General features: G+C 46.2%; 1 protein-coding gene across 1 annotated transcript in view; it reads right to left on the bottom strand.

Annotated features, from left to right (window-relative positions):
- Positions 1 to 12,145: 12,145 nt before the first annotated feature.
- The window catches only part of LOC145538333 (uncharacterized), a 61,866-nt gene continuing 53,373 nt past the window's right edge, over positions 12,146 to 20,638 (bottom strand). Inside the window, exon 3 of the mRNA XM_081570287.1 lies at positions 12,146 to 12,259. The gene's annotated coding sequence lies outside the window, so the exon portion shown is untranslated. The remainder of the gene's footprint in view (positions 12,260 to 20,638) is intronic.

Here is a 20,638-nt window from a genome sequence, read left to right on the forward strand (position 1 = left end):
GGCTTTCAGTCTTATTCTTGCAGTAGCCTCAAGACTTCTCCATCCATACAGCATCGATAATAAAACTTTTAGGTTAATGGTGAAAAGATTTTCCACAGTGAGGGATACCCAGAAAGGTTCACTGAGTTACATGGAGAGATGAGGTGGGGGGGGTGGGTTGAGGTGACCAGGAGGGGAAGAGGGGAATTCAAATGTGGAGAGAGCAATCTAGTCAGTAAGCACTTCCCTCTGTGCTTTCCACAGTCTGGAACCCTCAGAGCGGTTCACAGAGATACATAGAGAGGGGGGAGGAAGGTAATAGAGGTGAGCATGAGTAGAAAGGGAGGAATCAAGAGGGGAGAGAGAGATTTGGGCAGTATCCTGTTCCTGAAGTGTTCTCCGGTACCCAGAACACCCTCAGAGATTCACAGAATTGGGTTGAGAAAAGAAGGAGGAGGGTGGGAGACAGAGGTTCCCTGGGGGAGAAGAAAGAGCATCAATAGGGGGAGAGAGTAATCAGGCCAGTGATCACACTCCTGAGTAAAAATGGGTCCTAAAGATTGGGTTCTTAAATGTACAAAATTGATATCAAATATGTAAAACAAAGATTAAAAATCTAGAGTAGAGGTTAGACTCTTATAAAACTTACATTATACAAAAAAAAGAAAAAAAGGAAACAGTGTAAAAAGAATAAAAACAGTAAAACAGTAAAAAAATGTAAAACATGAAAAAAACAGTAAAAAAAGAAAACACAAAAGGTATAAGATATATGTATGCAGTTTGCTTCAAAAATAGGGTTGTTTTTTTTTTTTGCAAGTTAATAGTGGGTTATGAAAATGAAAGTTAAAGGTGTAATAGAGGACTTGAAGAAAAAGGAAAGAAAAGAAAAAAATTAAAAAAAAAAAAGAAAATATTAAAAAAAAAAAAAAAGTAAAAAAATATATATCCCGGACTTTCTCTGGAGCTGTTGTGAGCAGTGTGGGGTCTGCTCAGTTTCAGATAGATCCTTGTTCCTGCTTATACTTTTCAAGATCTATAGGTCCCTTTCAATGCAGTTGGTATTAACTACAGGGATTTTAATCTGTTGGCCTGTCACTTCCAAGGCGCTTCCCTCTGTTTATTTGGCTTCTGTTTGGAGGTCTCTTCAGTATCTAATTTCCGCCCTGCAACAAAGGGGTGGAGGTGGTGTCTTTAGGTTCGCTTGTTCAGTCGTGCTGTGGGGAGGGAGGAACACTGCAAACCTGGCGTGAGTGTGGTGAGCTCGCAGTGTCTCGGCCGCACTGGGTTCGCCCCCGCTCACGGCGTGAGTGCTTTCCCCGTCTACCCTGCTCAGGCTTCAGGTTACTCAGCCGGGGAGTGGGCCGGGGAGTGGGCCCTGAGATGCGTGCACTTCCCAGGTCTAAGCCGCTCAGGTTCAGGCTCCCAGTTACTCCACAAAGGCGCAGACTCGGTTTCGCCCATGGCTTGTGCCGTTCCCGGTCGGAGCTGCCCAGGCGGCCAGGAGTTTGGCGAACGCACTCTCCCCTGTTGGGGCGGTGTGGTTTATCACCTCCCTGGTCCCCGCCTCGGTTTACGGGCGCGCCCGGCTCCGGTGTGCTTTGTCGGTTCTGGGGAGCTGGTCTCTGGCTGCGACCCTCCCGGCGGCTGTCAACCCTCCGGGATCTCAGGCAGTCTTTGCTTAGAAACTGGGAGCCTGTTTGCAGGTTGGTAGGGGGTGCCCTCTCTGGGGCCGAGTTTGCCCCTTTCCGGCTCTGGCTGGCCCCACCTGCCCGCTGTGTCTGGCGGGGGATGGGGCGGTCCGCAGCCGGCTAGCTCTCCTCTGGTATCGCTCAGTCCTTTGTTCTGTGAGCGGGCCGGCAGTGCCTTAGAGTTGGGCTTTTCGCGGGATAGTTTTCTCTCTGGCTGTCCCACAGTTTAGGTTACTATCTCACGTTAGCTCCCTCAGATTGCCCTCAGGGCACTCGGGCCCGGTCCTTACCCTAGGCAGTGCCGCCCGCTCCTCTCCGTTCAGCCCCCACTTGCTGGTGGCGGATGATGCGAGCGTCTGGGGTTCTTCGCTGGGAGTTGCTTTAGGCACGTAATCTGTGGGTTTTATTTATTTTTTCTCCCAGTTACATTGCCCTCCGAGATAAGAAATCTTCCACCACACCCGCCGGTGAGAGGGTTTCCTGGTGCTTGGAAATTTCTCCTCTTTTACGACTCCCTCCCCGGGACGGGTCTCCGTCCCTAACTCTTTTGTCTCTCTTTTTATCTTTTTTTTTTTTTTTAATAAATTTATTTACTTTAGTTGGGGGCTAATTACTTTACAATATTGTAATAGTTTTTGCCATACATTGACATGAATCAGCCATGGGTTTACATGTGTTCCCCTTCCTGGACCCCCCACCCACCTCCCTCCCCATCCCATCCCTCTGGGTCATCCCATTGTCCCGGCCCTGAGCCCTTGTCTCATGCATCGAACATGGAATGGTGTTCTGTTTCACATATGATAATATACATGTTTCAATGTATATTTTTCAATGTATCTCTTTTTATCTTTTATAATTTCTCCTACCTCTTTTGAAGATAATGCGCTGTCTTTGTGGATGCCTGACGTCCTCTGCCAGCCTTCAGAAGTAGTTTTGTGAAGTTTGCTCAGCGTTCAGATGTTCTTTCAATAAATTTGTGGAGGAGAGAGTGGTCTCCTCGTCCTATTCCTCCGCCATCTTAGCCCCGCCTCAGGAAACTAGTTTTTAAGGAGGTGGCAAGGAGGAATGAGACTTGGTTGGTGAATCTTCGTTTTAGTCTGAGAAATGAGTGAAGATCTATTTCAGGTCATCTTATCTCACCTTCAGCCTTAACAAGAACTGGGCATCCCATGCCGCAGGTGGAGGAGACATTATTTATCAAAAGTTCTCTTAGGGAAGCATAGGTATTTATTTGGAAGCATGTGTCCACAGAATGAAATCCCACAGTAGAATGAAGCTGAAGAAGGCGATTCCCAAATTGATCCAACAGTACTTGTTTTGTTTGGTGGTGGAATGGGGATGGCTGGGAAGAGATGGATGGAAAAGGGCCAGTGAGAAAAATAAGCTCTCTGAATTATCCCCAATCTTAAAAAAATAAACTCACCAAAAGCTCTGGGTGAGTGAACTTCTGGCGGGAGCAGCTGCAGAGGCTCAGTTTTGCCAGGGAGCAGGCACACATAGCCAGCATTCATGGAGGACCCAGAGGCAGAGGCTGGTGGTGGAGGGGATGGGGTCACAGACTTTGGAGTCTTACACTCGAATGGGCCCCAAGATTGATGATGAGGCTAGGGACGGGTCTCAGCCAAACAAGCTTAGACCTTATGATGTCAGGGTCGACAGTGGATGTCTGTTTTCTATCCCAAATAAGCAAGTCAGTTTGGAATGAAAACCAAAATCAGCCTACATTTTCCTTTTCATGCCACTTGAGAATGTCACCCATTTCAAAGCCACAGGCTTTGGTCTGTGTGTTTGTGCTTGACAATGAGTATCCAGCACTTTGGACGAACACCACTCCAGACTCATCCTTTTTGCCTGTCTCCTAGACTGAGAATTCACAACCTGGGAGCAAAAACATTGTGTCTCCAAATACCTCCAACATTCCCCAGGGTGACTTGGCTTTCTTTTTGAATTTTATAGGACTCCTTTGCCTTTATCTCAATTCTGCCTCCCCCATGGTTGGGTTGGTGTGTCTTAAATTCTTTTGGTGCATAGTATTGCCCAAGGGTCATATTTAGACGAAGATTCTGATTCAGTAGACCTAGGTGGTCTGATGGAGATGGCAATGGCAACCCACTCCAGCACTCTTGCCTGGAAAATCCCATGGATGGAGGAGCTTGGCGGGCTGCAGTCCATGGGGTCACGAAGAGTCGGACATGACTGAGCGACTTCACTTTCACTTTTCACTTTCACGCATTGGAGAAGGAAATGGCAACCCATTCCAGGGTTCTTGCCTGGAGAATCCCAGGGATGGCAGAACCTGGTGGGCTGCCGTCTATGGGGTTGCACAGAGTCGGACACGACTGAAGTGACTTAGCAGCAGGTGGTCTGAGATTGCACTTTTTAACACACTCCAGGTGAGGCAGTTCTGCTGATCGGTGGACCAAGGTTCAGGACTGACCCTCTAGTTCCTGGTTCATTCTCTCTACCCAATGGGTCCTCAAGAGATCGGCATCAGAGTCCCCTTGGTGGGGGAAGGGGGGCAGTGGCTAGGCCCCAAGCAGCCCAAATCTAGGGAGGATACCTGGCAGCTACAGATTAATAAAGTCCCAAATGATGCTACTGCAGACACATGTTGGTAAGAAGCTGCTCCAGGAACAGAAAGACTCACAAACCCTGGGACAGAGCCAGGGTCACAATGGCCTGCAGGTTTGTGCTGCTGCTATGTACATGGCCTCCTCTTTCTGGGCCTTCAGCTTTGGCCCTCCGACTCCTGGAAATAGGAGATCATCTTTGTCAGATGGCTTCAATAAACAGCAGTTCAAGTCCTGCCATAAAGAAGACTTTGAGGAAAATGCCGCCTAAAAGAAAAATCACCTAGGAAAGCATTGGTGGGGAGATGGTGGGGAAGGAACCTCCCCTGACTTTGTTCCATGGAGCATCCCTGGAAAGCTTAGGGGAATCCCCAAGCCCCCACTGAGGGCATGAGGCTGCTGAACCAGGCAGAGCTGGCCAGCAGGGCTCCAGCTGCTAATCAAGGATGCTGCCTTGGGGCAGTGCCAGCACCCTCCATGGTAGACACAGCACCTCCCAGAAGATGCACCGTCCCACAACGCATCTAGCACAGCAGACACTGCCCTGCCCCAGTCCCCAGCAGAGCACGCATGCACTGGATCCCACGGTTGAAAATTGCAGGTGACAAACCATGTAGGGATCTGATCACGTGAGCAGATGGTGTGGTCCCCTTGGCACTTACATCTAGTGGCTGCTGAAACTCTAGAAAAAGAGTGAAATTAGAGTGTAACTACACCACCCTTGCTTCATATATTCATTTCTCATGTCAAGTGAGAAATGTCACCCTTAACTGATGGTTTTATCTTCCACAAAAGCTGTCTGCCTGCCCAGAGTGGACCTACGGATGATTTCTACTTTCATTTTAACACAGATGATTTCTATTTTCATTTTAATAATGACCCTAAAATCACCCCCGTCTCCCATAGCAGTGATTGTGCCCCTTGTGTGAGAAAGGACTTGCACTTTGAAAGAGCAATTCCACAGCGCCAGATCCACAGAGACCCCGAGCCACCTCCCCACCCACTTCCACTCTCTTAAATACACAGGGTGCCTGCCAGGTGTGGTGGGCAAGGCAGAGGGGAAGCAGCACCTGGCATCAGGGTGTGCACAGTGAAGTGCAGAGACATACAGGCAGTTAGAACCCCTGTCATGAGTGCCATGGGGTGGTGCAGCAGGAGGGAAGCTTCCTGAAGCCACGAGGTCTTCACTGAGCCTTCACTGAGCCTTCACTGGCCTTCACTGGAGGCTGAGCAGGAGTCTTATAGGGAAACACACTGGGGGTGGAAGTTCTCTCCCACTCAAGGAACCAGAAGCAGCCAGCAATGCTGATGCTGATGCTGAGGACAGCATGGGCTCAAGGAGGTGAGGCTAGAAAGGCAGGCAGGGGCCAGAGTGGAAAAGTTTTCCTATGTCCTGCCTGGGGGGTTGGCTCTCACTACTGCCAGGAGGAGCCCTTCTAAGGTCTTATGCAAAGGACCCTTTAGGAGTGGGTTCTGGAGGAGGCACGGGCAGGCCTTGTGTGGCTGCCCACCTGGAGAGGGAGGCCTTGGGATGTGCCATCTCTGTGCTATGCTAGCAGAGAAATCCTTGCAGACTTCAGTGCTCATCTCATTGTAGGTCAGATCCTCCACTACCCTTCAAGCCCCAGCTGGTACTCTGAACGGATCTAGAGTCAGCCATCTGTTTGCCATGGAGACAGTAGAACTGATGGAACCCAGCCATCAAATTCATTTTCTAACAATCAGTAGGGAAAATACTCACCACAATTAGAGAAATGGTTCATACGGTCTTACCTAAGAAAATAGAAAATTGACCTTAAAAAAAAATCAACAGAAAGACAGGCAAAGGACATGTGTAAACAATAATTTCAGATAATATATAGAAGCACAAAGAATACAAATAAATATATAAAATAAAAAATACACAAGAAAAATATTTAATTCTATTAGTGATCAAAGTCATGACTATTTAAGCAAAGAGTTGCCACTTTCCATATATCAAATTTGCCATATTTAAGAAGCAAACACCCAACTCAGTACTGAGTGGTGAGGTACACTCTCCCCACCACAGCTGGGGGCTTGTAAACTAGAGACTTTTAAGAAAGCAACTTGGGTGCTCGCTTCGGCAGCACGTATACTAAAATTGGAAAGAAAGCAACTTGGGAAAGTAAAACCAAAAGCCATGACAATTTCTTATTTTGTGATTTTATTCTCATGAATTTCTCTTAAGGGAATAATAAGGCAGCGGATATATTCTCAAGGACACTGCCATATTAAATGGTGAGCCTTGAATGTAGAAGTTGAGTGTTTGAAAAAACAAGATGAAACCAAGAAACACAAAAAGTCATCTGTGAGGAAATGTCTCAGGTCATGGGACAGGACAAAGGGGAGGGCAGGCCATCAGCCACCTGCCACCAGCCACCAGCTCATGCCTCAGGAGAAGTGTTTCCCAGACTGTGCCCTGCAGAGGCAGGGCAGCTCATGCCAGCCTGGTCGTGTAACTCTCAAAGGATAGGAGCAGTTCTGAAAGCCTGTCCCAGTGACACTGAGTGCGGTTAGTGTTAGCCCTCGCCCCTGCTAAGGAGCAGACTTTTTCCAGGGTGCAACTGGGGTCAGGCAATCTTTATTAGGCATGTGCTGGGTGCCGGCACACCTATGGTGCAGGGGGCTTGTCTGTTTTTCTCACAGCCATACCCCTAGAGCCTGGAAAAATGTCAGCCAGACCAAGTTCATGGTCAGCACAGGGTGCATGGGCCTAAAGCTTTCATGATTTGGAAGAGGCTCTTTAAGAAAAAGAATTCAAAACTCTTTGAAAAATTGGTCCAAAATAAATTATTTAGCATGAGAAAACAGCAAATTCTAAGAGTTTAAAAGCCTACAAAGGCCACAAATATACAAAATATAGGAAAATAGTATAATCATATTAACTAGCTGACTGACTCATCTCTGACACATTCACACAGACCGGTTTTTGCCACCACATTTTTTAAAAAGTAGTTTTAAAAACTATTTATTTGGCTGTACTGGGTCTTAGTTGCAGCACGTGGGACCTTTAGTTGTGGCATGTGAACTCTTAGTTGCAGCATGTGGAGATCTGGTTCCCTGACCAGGGATTGAACATGGAACCCCTGCATTGGGAGCATAAGTCTTAGTCTCTGGACCACCAGGGAAATCCCACTGACACACGTTTTGAGGCTGTGGCTCCACATCTTCTAGGACTGGGCTCAGTGAGGCTTGCAAGGGTCACAGTGCAGCCCTGGTGCTACAAGGTGGCTTCAGAACCCTGGCTGGTCCACAGAGGGCAGGGGTCAGAGGGCAGGGGTCAGAGGGCAGGGGTCAGAGCCAGCCCTGGGATGAATGGCAATGATGGGGCAACCAAGTACATAAGCCCCCACCCTCAACTCTAACTTAAGTATCCCTGTCTCAACATTCCACCAGCCAGGCCCCAAATTACCAGCAGCCACCTCCACCACATATGAAACGAAATGCACTGGAAAAGTTGTGGTTAAAATATCTCACTTGGCAAATTTTACTTTCCAAAAGTCACTAGAATCCCTCCTACAGCCTCGATAGGGAACAAGGTGAGTAGGGGTCCCTGAAGTGAAAGGCCACCTCTGTGCTTAGTAAATATGTGCTGCTTTGAGTAAAGGACACTGTGACACTGATTTATAATGAGAAATACTCATTTGGCCTTTGTCCCTGTTTCTGACTCACAGCTCCCCAAACCCTTTGGATTTCCTGAGCAGTAAGAGCAATGGGGGTACCTTTTGTTCCACTTGGTCTCTTGTCCTCTGATCCACAAGGTGAAATGGGTGTCCTGTTACTAACAACAAGCCCCTTTCCACCGCTGCTGGGCTGATGTCACTGAGGAGGCTTTCGGAAGTGCCTGCAGATGGGGGCTGGTTGCCACGGGAACCAACCATGAATTGAGGGGTACAACCTTCAGCCCCATCCCATGACTTCCTGGAAGGAGAGAGGCTCGAGATTGACTCAGTCACCAATGGCCAATGGCTTGATCAATAGAGTCTATGGAGTGAAACCTCCATAAAACTCAAAAAGACAGAGTCTGGGGAGCTTCCATGTTGGGGAACAGTTAGCGATCTGGTGATAGTGGTGCCCTCATGAAGGACAGAGAAGCTCCATGTTCTTCCCCATGCCTCACTTACCATCTGCATCTCCTCCATTTAACCATGAATATTCATTGGAAGGACTGATGCTGAATCTGAAACTCCATTACTTAGCCAGCTCATTGGAAAAGACCCCGATGCTGGGGAAAACTGAAGGAAGGAGAGGAGGGCGACAGAAGATGAGATGGTTGAATTGCATTGCTGATGCAATGGACTGAACTTGAGAAAAGCTAGGAGATGGTGAGGGACAGGGAAGCCTGATGTGCTGCAGTCCATAGTGTTGCAAAGAGTCGGACACAAGTTGCCAACTGAACAACAAAAACCCAGTAATCTAGTAAGCAAAATGTTTCTCTGACTTCTGTGAGCTGCTCTAGCAAATTAAAGCCCCAGGAGGGGGTTCTAGAAACCTCCAAATCATAGACATTTGGTCAGAAGCACAGGTGACAGCCTGGACCTGTGACTGGCATCTGAAGTGGGGGTGGTCTTGTGTGGATGAGCCTTCAGCCTGTGGGACCTGATGCTCTCTCCGGGTGAACAGTGTCAGAACCAAGTTGACTCACAGGACCCCCAGCTGGGGTCAGAGCCCTGCTTGTTGGTAGTGTAGGGAAAAGCACCTCTCCTACTCCTACATCCTGGACTCAGTACTAGAATCATCAGAGCTGTACCTTCCCTGGAGGAGCTCTGGTTCCAATGCAGCGACCTGGGACATCTAGTCCAGGATGGATCCCTGAGTTTTCTTGGGCATTGCCTAGGGAGCAGGGACCCTGGAGCTGACCTCAGAGCCAGCATAGGCCTCGGCACTCAGATGTGGAACACTGTTCACAAGAGGTACTTGCAGTCCCTCATGGCCTTGATTCTTGCTCCAAGGTGGGTCCTCACACTTGTATCTGGGAACTCCGCCTTCTAGGCTGGGGGCTGCTGTTCCTACTTCTTCAATCCATGTGGTGGCTCGAAGGGGAGGTGGGGGAGGCAGTAGGTTTGCTGAGGTCTGAAGATTCAGGTTTCTGAGCTCTGAGTGGAAATCAGAACCCTATGGGGACCTTGGATTATAAGGGACAGACCCCAGGGGAGGTATTTTTGTGGACCCATGGTGTGGGTTTGGGAACCAAGTTCATTAAGTGGATGGTCATCACATGTTAACTGTAGTGGGAGCAGAGGAGTCAGGGGTTGGGGGACCTGAGAGAGGAAAGCCATGTTGTTTGATTTCACCCATGCAGTTTGGCTGGTCTCCACCTGCCCAGTGAACCCAGTTGTCTGACCTGCTGGTAGGAAAGCAATTTCAGATGCTCATCTAGAAATCAAGACTCTTCTTCCGGTCCCTTTGAGGGGTGGCCTTGAAGATCCCCACTGGATGGATCCTGTTCTTTGGGACCTGGATCCACCTGGCTCCTGCATCGCTCCTCAGCTGGGTGGCTGCACCCTCCCTGGTGGCCTCTCCCCACCCTGATCCAGCCCAGGTGTGCCCTCACTTCCCACAGGACTATGGGACAGGCTAGAACCAAATCTGTTGCCCTCTGCCGTTGGACCTCGGTGCCCCACCCACACACTCTGGTTCACACCTGTGAGGCTGTGGTCAATGATAAACTGCGATGCTGACCTGAAACTGCCACATTCTGTGGGTTGGACCGAAAGCAGACCCCTGCTGGGCACACAGGCCAGCCATGCTGCCACTCAGTGGACACTCAGCATCTTTGAGGCCCTAGACCTTCTCCATGGGTGAAGTGCTTCTGTTTCAGACCACAGTCCTGGGCACTTTACAAGCTGCCTAAGTTTGTGTAGCAAATCCCATGGGGTGAGGATTTTGGCAGTTAGAATTGATCAATTCTGCTGGCCACTCTTCAAATAGGCTGCCCAGTCAGGTCCACCTTTGTTTCTTTGTTTTCAGATCTGAGAAGCCAGATCTGGACCTTCAGGCTCCATCAGTGAGATGGTACATTGTGGCCCTCCTGGCCACAATGCCTGAAGAGGACCAGACTGAAAGCAGCATCAGATCAGAAAGCAGAGGTTCAGGTTCCAGCTTCTCAAAAAAAAAAAAAAAAAAAAATCAAGCCATTAGCTTCTTTGGGAACTGTCTTCTTTTCAGTATCTCAGTTCTTACACTTCTCCCAAACTTAGTTCCCTAACCTCCAAGAAAACTTCTGGTCAGGTGCTGTCCATTGTTGTCCTAAAATCCCAAATCTAACTTCAAAAAGGAATTGATCTGAAAATCCTCGATTCTGTCTGAGCTTGGTTCATTGATTTTATTTCATGCAAAGCAACCACTGAAGAAAGACAGACATCCTTTTTGTGTCCAGGGGCCCCAAGCCCCTAGGTGTTTGGAGCTATTTATGAATGTGACACACGGTGATGCCTGCCTTGACAAGTGGGTCATACAGAGCATGAAGTTTGGGGAGGTCGGAACAGATACCCCAGTCTGAATCTGGCCATGATGTCATTTACCTTCTAATTCCAGTTGGCTTGCTGCCCGGGGATGCCATCTGAGCCCTTGAGGGAACCAGGGGCCCAAGGGAAATTCAGTCCCTGAGGACCCCAGCTGGTAGCTTCGAAAACTCTGTACCCGTCAAAGGCAGTGGTGTTGGAAATGCAACAGCACTCGGTTTTCTCAATTTATGCCCTTGGAGCAGTTCTCGCACATTTTCATGGAAATCAGGTTTCCCTCTGCCTCACCATCCTCTGCCTTGTCCTTTTTAGGCAACAGCATGACCCAGGGCAGAGCGTGATGCTTAAACCCCCCAGACCCTAGGCCCAGAGAGCCTACAGCTGAGCCTTCTGAAGATGCTCCTAAATGTCATTTGGAACCCCCTTTTCTTTGGTGATTTTGAAGAATCATTGAGAATGGTAGAAATCAAACAAAAAGGTAAGAAAAGCGTTTTTAAAGGAAATTATAATAGATCCTAAGAAACTGTATGTCTGCCTGGCATTGCTCCCCAGAACACTCCTGGGATTGATTGTTGAATGGTTTGTGACCATCACGAGATGGACAAGGCGATGGCTGCAGGTCTGCACTAGCTCAGAACTTGCAGGTCATGCCAACCTCACACTCCAACTTGTTTAGGTAGTGCTGCTCAGCTAGTGCCTCAGAGGAACCCCAAGGAGAATTTTTGTAATTTCATAAAATATGAAATATAAAGTATGAATTAGATCAGATCAATGAATAAAATACCAACCAAGATGAATGTGGACTTTGGATTTAAAATTTTAAATATGAAAAAAGGAGATATATGTATATATACAACTGATTCACTTTGCTGTACATCTGAAACTAACACAACATTGTAAATCAACTATATTGTAATAAAAATTAAAAACAAAACAAAACAAATTTTAAGTGTGGGAGAAACATCTTGGCAATTCATGTGAAAAATAATTGGAAAGTTAAATAAATCATAGTGTTATGTGATTAAAACACACACGCAAACCTGCCCTGCCTGCCTGGAGAAGCTGTGCCCTCACTGAGGGGAGATTCTGCTCACACTGTCACATCTGTTCCTACACAAGGGCCAGTCACACACTGGGAGCGCAGCCCTTACTGCTGGCTCCTGCCTCAGCCCTCGTGGGCTCTAGGGAGAGGAGATAGCCCTGACCCCGCAAGGTAGGTCCTGGCAGGCCAGAAGGAGAAGTGCTCAAGGTCTCTTTGAGAGGCAGTGCAGGGCTGGAAGAACAAAGGTCTGCATTGAGTTAGGGACAACTCAGAGCTCGCTCAGGACAACAGAGGAGTGGCTCCAGGTGGAGGGGGGAGAGGGGTTGTGTTTGCAGGTCCAGGTGGTTGACCTTGGCAGACACATGGTCAATAGACTCTTACCAGCTCCCCTACATTTTCCTCTGCAATTGGTTGAGTTCATGTGACCAAATCTAAAAATGAAGTATGTCACTTCAACGGCCATGGATATTAGGAGTTGATGTGTCTCCTCCATTCCTGTGAAATTATAGAATATACATACATACATATATATATATATATATATATATATATATATATATATGCATACACATACACACACATACACACACATATATATAAAGTCTTTGCCCTAGGTTCCAGGCATAGAACTCCTAAAACCCACATAATTTCCCAAATGATAAGAACAGTAGGATTGTCTTTTGTTTCTCTATCTTTGTCTTTTAGCCACCACTATTTTGGACTCATTTTTCCTATTCTAACTATCTAACATTCCCCCCTCAAGAGATAGAGCTATCCTGAGAAATCTGATCCCCAGAAACTTAATTTTGGAGGTGTTCCTTAGAATGATGCTCATCTGTAGTTCTGAATAGGTATCTGAGCTCTCCCAGGGGCTCACAGGTATATTGAGTGTCTTCTTCTGTTTTCTTCCATGGCTTGACTAGTGAGTAGTGAATCCAGGAGTCATGTCCTGGTACCTTGCCTGCTGTGGGGGTAGAAAGTATTACAGGGTAGTGGCCCTTCCATGTGGGCTGGAATTGAGCCTTTGGGGACACATCTTTCCAGACTTTGATTAGGACTTGTGTACCTGGAGCATATAGTGGTGGCTCTTTAGAATCTTTTGGGTCCGGTTGACACCCCACATGTGTATTTCTTGTTGGAATTGCCCCACGGCCATGGTATAAGACTGGAGGGTCTGAGCCTCTGGATCTACGAAGAGGTCATTGACATAAACAAAAGGTCTCCCATATAGCATCTCATAAGGACTAAGACCAGCCTGTTCCTTGGGGAAATATGGGTGTGGAGGAGAGCTATTGGTAAAGCTTCCTTCCATCCAAGGAAGGTCTCCTGGGTTATCTTTTTTATCGTTGATTTTAAGAATTTGTTGGCTCTTTCAACTTTTCCTGGAGACTGAGATCTCCAGGCACAATGGAGGTAATAAGTAATGCCCAATGCTTTAGAGACCCCTTCGGTGACCATAGAAGTAAATGATGTCCCATTGTCACTTTGTAATGACCTGGGCAGACCAAATCTCAGGATGATTTCATGGGCCAATTTTTTTACCACCTCCTCAGCCTTCTCAAACTGGGTGGGAAAGCCTTCAATCCATCCTGTAAATGTATCTATCATGACTAATAGATATCTATACACTTGAGAAACTGTCATCTGGGTGAAGTCCATCTGCCAGTCCTCCCCTGGGTAGGTCCCATGCCATTGGATAGGCTGGGCTAGCTGGGGTCTTCAAGCTCTGTGGGGGTTGTTTAATTGGCAAGTGGTACAAGAGGAGACCACTTGCCTTATAGTCGTTTGGAGGCCTGTTCCTCTGAAGGACCTTTCTAGTAATGTTTGGAGGGCCTTCTCCCCTAAATGAGTGGTGGCATGTAAGGAGTTAACCAACTTCCATTGGAGGTTCCCAGGCAGAAAAAAGGAGTCCCTCCTTTGGGAACCACCCGATATGATCTTCTTGAAAGCCCTCACTCTTAGCTTTAAGAGTCTCACCTTCAGTATATGAAAGAGTTTCTGGCAAATTAGCCTGTGGAACTAAAGTGGTCACCCCTATTAGGTCATTGTTCTGTAACGCAGCTCTCTTAGCTGTCTGATCAGCTGCTTGGTTCCCTCATGCAACTTCCATGCTCCCTTTTTGGTGTCCTTTACAACAGGAGACTGAAACCTCAGCGGGCAGATGGACTGCTTTCAAGAGTCTAAGGATTTGATCACCATGTTTGATTAGAGACCCTCGGGTGGTCAAGTGGCCTCTTTCTTTCCAAATAACAGCATGTGCATGTAGCACCAGAAAGGCATACTTGGAGTCCGTGTAAATAGCTACTCTTTTTCCCTTTCCCAGCTCCAAAGCTCGAGTCAGGGCTATGAACTCAGCCAATTGGACTGAAGTAACTGGTGGCAAAGGTTTAGCCTCTATGGTCTCGAAATTGGAAACTACTGCATATCTGGCTCTTCTTTTTCCATCTAAGACAAAGTTGCTTCCATCAGTGTATCAGATTTCCTCAGGATTGGCCAGAGGATCTTCTGACAATTCCTCTCAGGGTTTTGTCTAGTGGTCCAAGGTTTCTAGGCAAGAGTGAAAGGGGAGAGACCCTCAGGGGTAGGCAAGGGGGTAGCTGGGTTAAGAACCTCACAAGGGGATATAGTCAGGCCTGGATTTTCCAACAGCAATACTTGTTATCTGAGGATCTTTTGATCAGACATCCATGAATGGTCTCTCCCATTTAGGAGTTGTTTCATTTTGTGACTGGTTACGCACTGCTCATAGCAAACACCCTCTTCCACAAACACAAGAGAAGACTCTACACGCAGACATCACCAGATGGTCAACACCAAAATCAAATTGATTATATTCTTTGCAGCCAAAGATGGAGAAGCTCTATACAGTCAGCAAAAACAAGACCGGGAGCAGACTGTGGCTCAGATAATGAACTCCTTATTGCCAAATTCAGACTTAAATTGAAGAAAGTAGGGAAAACCACTAGGCCATTCAGGTATGACCTAGATCAAATCCCTTATGAGTATACAATAGAAGTGACAAATAGATTTAAGGGACTAGATCTGATAGACAGACTGCCTGATGAACTATGGACAGAGGTTCGTGATATTGGACAGGAGACAGGGATCAAGACCATCCCCATGGAAAAGAAATGCAAAAAAGCAAAAGGGCTGTCTGAGGAGACCTTAGAGATAGCTGGGAAAAGAAGAGAAGTGAAAAGCAAAGGAGAAAAGGAAAGATATTCCCATCTGAATGCAGAGTTCCAAAGAATAGTAAGGAGAGGTAAGAAAGCCTTCCTCAGCAATCAATGCAAAGAAATAGAGGAAAACAACAGAATGGGAAAGACTAGAGACCTCTTCAAGAAAATTAGAGATACCAAGGGAACATTTCATGCAAAGATGGGCTCGATAAAGGACAGAAATGGTATGGACCTAACAGAAGCAGAAGATATTAAGAAGAGGTGGCAAGAATACACAGAAGAACTGTACAAAAAAGATCTTCACGACCCAGACAATCACAATGGTGTGATCATTCACCTAGAGCCAGACATACTGGAATGTGAAGTCAAGTGGGCCTTGGAAAGCATCACTACGAACAAAGCTAGTGGAGGTGATAGAATTCCAGTTGAGCTATTTCAAATCCTCAAAGGTGATGCTGTGAAAGTGCTGCACTCGATATGCCAGCAAATTTGGAAAACTCAGCAGTGGCCACAGGACTGCAAAAGGTCAGTTTTCACTCCAATCCCAAAGAAAGGCAATGCCAAAGAATGTTCAAACTACCACACAATTGTACTCATCTCACACGCTAGTAAAATAATGCTCAAGATTCTCCAAGCCAGGTTTCAGCAATCCGTGAACCGTGAACTTCCAGATGTTCAAGGTGGTTTTAGAAAAGGCAGAGAAACCAGAGATCAAATTGCCAATATCCGCTGGATCATCGAAAAAGCAAGAGAGTTCCAGAAAAACATCTATTTCTGCTTTACTGACTATGCCAAAGCCTTTGACTGTGTGGATCACAATAAACTGTGGAAAATTCTGAAAGAGATGGGCATACCAGACCATCTGACCTATCTCTTGAGAAACCTGTATGCAGGTCAGGAAGCAACAGTTAGAATTGGACATGGAACAACAGACTGGTTCCAAATAGGAAAAGGAGTACATCAAGGCTGTATATTGTCACCCTGCTTATTTAACTTCTATGCAGAGTACGTCACGAGAAACGCTGGGCTGGAAGGAGCACAAGCGGGAATCAAAATTGCTGGGAGAAATATCAATAACCTCAGATATGCAGATGACACCACCCTTATGGCAGAAAGTGAAGAAGAACTAAAGAGCCTCTCGTTGAAAGTAAAAGAAGAAAGTGGAAAAGTTGGCTTAAAGCTCAACGTTCAGAAAACTAAGATCATGGCATGTGGTCCCATCACTTCATGGGAAATAGATGGGGAAACAGCGGAAACAATGTCAGACTTTATTTTTTTGGGCTCCAGAATCACTGCTGATGGTGACTGCAGCCATGAAATTAAAAAACGCTTACTCTTTGGAAGGAAGGTTATGGCCAACCTAGATAGCATATTTAAAAGCAGAGACATTACTTTGCCAACAAAAGTCCATCTAGTCAAGGCTATGGTTTTTCCAGTGGTCACGTATGGATGTGAGAGCTGGATGGTGAAGAAACCTGAGCGCCGCAGAATTGATGCTTTTGAACTGTGGTGTTGGAGAAGACTCTTGAGAGTCCCTTGGACTGCAAGGAAATCCAATCAATCCATCCTAAAGGAGATCAGTCCTGGGTGTTCATTGGAAGGACTGATGTTGAAGCTGAAACTCCAATACTTTGGCCACCTCATGCGAAGAGTTGACTCATTGGAAAAGACCCTAATGCTGGGTAGGATTGGGGGTAGGAGGAGAAGGGGACGACAGAGGATGAGATGGTTGGATGGCATCACTGACTCGATGGACGTGGGTTTGAGTAAACTCTGGGAGTTGGTGATGGACAGGGAGGCCTGGCGTGCAGCAATTCATGGAGTTGCAAAGAGTCAGAAACGACTGAGCGACTGAACTGAACTGAAAAATAGTTTATCGCTAAGAGGAAATTTTAAAACATCTTCTATCAGGACTGCAATAGCTTTAAGATTTCGAAGACAGGGAAAGTCTCTTCCTAATAAGGAAGTAGGACACTCAGGGACCACTAGAAACTGGTGGGAAAATATTTGTCCATCCCAGCAACAAAGAAGTGCTCAAGTGAATATTTTTGTAATTGTTTTTCCTCTAGCATCCAAAATGGTATAAGTTTGGGCAGTCCTAAGATGGCAGAGGAATAAGATGGGGAGACCACTTTCTCCCCAACAAACTCATCGAAAGAACATTTGAACGCTGAACAAACTTCCCAAAAGAACTCCTGAACTCTGGCAGAGGACATCAGCCACCCAGAAAAGCAGCCCATCATCTTTGAAAGGAGGTAGGGCAAAATATAAAAGATAAAAAGCGAGACAAAAGAGTTAGGGACGGAGACCCATCCCAGGGAGGGAGTCGTAAAAGAGGAGAAGTTTCGAAACACCAAGAAACCCTCTCACTGGAGGGTTTGGGGGAAGTTTTTGAATCTCGGAGGGCAACATAACCGGCAGGAAAAATAAATAAATAAAACCCACAGATTACATGCCTAAAGGCAACTCCCAGCAGAGAAGTACCCCAGACGCTCGCATCTGCCATCAAGTGGGGGCTGAACGGAGAGGAGTGGGCAGCATTGCTTAGGGTAGGGAGTGGGCCTAAATGCCCTGAGGGCAATCTGAGGGAGCTAACATGAGATAGCAACCTAAACTGTGGGATAGCTAGAGAGAGAGAGAGAACTAACCCGTGAAAAGCCCAAACCTAAGACACTGCCAGCTCACTCACAGAACAAAGGACTGAGCAATACCAGAGAAGAGTTAGCCGGCTGCGGGCCGGCCCATTCCCCGCTGGAGGCAGCGGGTAGGCGGGGCCAGTCAGAGCCAGAAAGGGGCAAACTCGGCCCCAGAGAGGGCATCCCCTACCAAACTGCAAACAGGCCTCCAGTTTCTAAGCAAAGACTTCCTGAGATTCCGGATGGTTGACATCCGCAGGGAGGGTGGCAGCCAGAGATCAGCTCCTCAGTAGAGAAACAAGGCACACCGGTGTTGGGCGCGCCCGGAAACCAAGGCTGGGGCCGGGGAGGTGATAAGTCACACTGCACCTGAAGAGAGTGCCGTTGCCAAACAGGTGGCTTCCTGAGCTGCTCCGACCGGGGAACGGCACAAACTGCTGGCCCAACCAAATCTGCACCTTTGTGGAGTACCCGGGAACCTGAACCTGAGAGGCTTAGACCTGGGAAGTGCACGCAACTCAGGGCCCGCTCCCCGGCAGAGTAACCTGAAGCCTGAGTGGGGTAGACTGGGAAAACACACACGCCACGAGCCGGGGCAAACCCAATGTGGCTGAGACACTCCGAGTTCTCCACACACACACCAGTGATATTGGTTTGCAGTGTTCCTCCCTCCCCATAGCACGACTGAACAAGTGAACCTAAAGAGACCACCTCTGCCCCCTTGTGTCAGGGCGGAAATTAGACACTGAAGAGACCTGCAAACAGAAGCCAAACAAACAGAGGGAACCACTTTGGAAGTGACAAGTGCAATAGATTAAAATCCCTGTAGTTGACACCGACTACATTGGAAGGGGCCTATAGATCTTGAAAAGTATAAGCAGGAACAAGGAACTATCTGAAACTGAGCTGACCCCACACTGCCCACAACAGCTCCAGAGAAAGTCCTAGATATATTTTTACTATTATCATTTTTTTAATTTTTAATTTTTTTCTTTTTTTAAATCCTCTATTACTCCTTTAATTTTCTTTTTTTTTTTTTAGATTTTATTTTTTTGTTTTATTTATTTATTTATTTATTTTATAAATTTATTTATTTTAGTTGGGGGCTAATTACTTTACAATATTGTAATAGTTTTTGCCATACATTGACATGAATCAGCCATGGGTTTACATGTGTTCCCCTTCCTGGACCCCCCACCCACCTCCCACCCCATCCCATCCTTCTGGATCATCCCATTGCCCCAGCCCTGAGCCCTTGTCACATGCAACGAACATGGAATGGTGTTCTGTTTCACATATGATAATATACATGTTTCAATGCTATTCTCCCAGAACGTCCCACCCTCACCTTCTCCCTCAGAGTCCATAAAATTGTTCCATGCATCTGTGTCTCTTATTCTGTCTCGCATATAGGGTTATCGTTACCATCTTTCAAATTCCATATATATGCATTAGTATACTGTACTGGTGTTTTTCTTTCTGGCTTACTTCACTCTGTATAATGGGCTCCAGTTTCATCCATCTCAGTAGAACCGATTCAAATGTATTTTTTTTAATGGCTGAGTAATATTCCATTGTGTATATGTACCACAGCTTCCTTATCCATTCGTCTGCTGATGGACATCTAGGTTGCTTCCATGTCCTGGCTATTGTAAACAGTGCTGCGATGAACATTGGGGTACACGCATCTCTTTCAATTCTGGTTTCCTCGGTGTATATGCCCAGCAGTGGGATTGCTGGGTCATATGGCAGTTCTATTCCAAGTTTTTTAAGGAATCTCCACACTGTTCTCCATAGTGGCTGTACTAGTTTGCATTCCCACCGACAGTGTAAGAGGGTTCCCTTTTCTCCACACCCTCTCCAGCATTTATTGCTTGTAGACTTTTGGATAGCAGCCATTCTGACTGGTGTGAAATGATACCTCATTGTGGTTTTGATTTGCATTTCTCTAATAATGAGTGATGTTGAGCATCTTTTCATGTGTTTGTTAGCCATCTGTATGTCTTCTTTGGAGAAATGTCTGTTTAGTTCTTTGGCCCATTTTTTGATTGGGTCGTTTATTTTTCGGGAATTCAGCTGCAGAAGTTGCTTGTATATTTTTGATATTAATTGTTTGTCTGTTGCTTCATTTACTATTATTTTCTCCCATTCTGAAGGCTGTCTTTTCACCTTGTTTATAGTTTCCTTTGTTGTGCAAAAACTTTTAATTTTAATTAGGTCCCATTTGTTTATTTTTGCTTTTATTTCCAACATTCTGGGAGGTGGGTCATGGAGGATCCTGCTGTGATTTATGTCGGAGAGTGTTTTGCCTATGTTTTCCTCTAGGACTTTTATTGTTTCTGGTCTTACGTTTAGATCTTTAATCCATTTTGAGTTTATTTTTGTGTACGGTGTTAGGAAGTGTTCTAGTTTCATTCTTTTACAAGTGGTTGACCAGTTTTCCCAGCACCACTTGTTAAAGAGATTGTCTTTTCTCCATTGTATATTCTTGCCTCCTTTGTCGAAGATAAGGTGTCCATATGTGCGTGGGTTTATCTCTGGGCTTTCTATTTTGTTCCATTGATCTATATTTCTATCTTTGTGCCAGTACCATACTGTCTTGATGACTGTGGCTTTGTAGTAGAGCCTGAAGTCAGGCAGGTTGATTCCTCCAGTTCCATTCTTCTTCCTCAAGATTGCTTTGGCTATTCGAGGTTTCTTATATTTCCATACAAATTGTGAGATGATTTGTTCTAGTTCTGTGAAAAGTACCATGGGTAGCTTGATAGGGATAGCATTGAATCTATAGATTGCTTTGGGTAGTATACTCATTTTCACTATATTAATTCTTCCAATCCATGAACACGGTATATTTCTCCATCTGTTTGTGTCCTCTTTGATTTCTTTCATCAGTGTTTTATAGTTTTCTATATATAAGTCTTTTGTTTCTTTAGGTAGATATATTCCTAAGTATTTTATTCTTTTTGATGCAATGGTGAATGGTATTGTTTCCTTAATTTCTCTTTCTGTTTTCTCAATATTGGAGTATAGGAATGCAAGGGATTTCTGTGTGTTAATTT

Source organism: Giraffa tippelskirchi, chromosome 2 (assembly GCF_054371585.1).
Source record: "Giraffa tippelskirchi isolate mGirTip1 chromosome 2, T2T-mGirTip1v1.2.pri, whole genome shotgun sequence".
Classification (NCBI taxonomy): domain Eukaryota; kingdom Metazoa; phylum Chordata; class Mammalia; order Artiodactyla; family Giraffidae; genus Giraffa; species Giraffa tippelskirchi.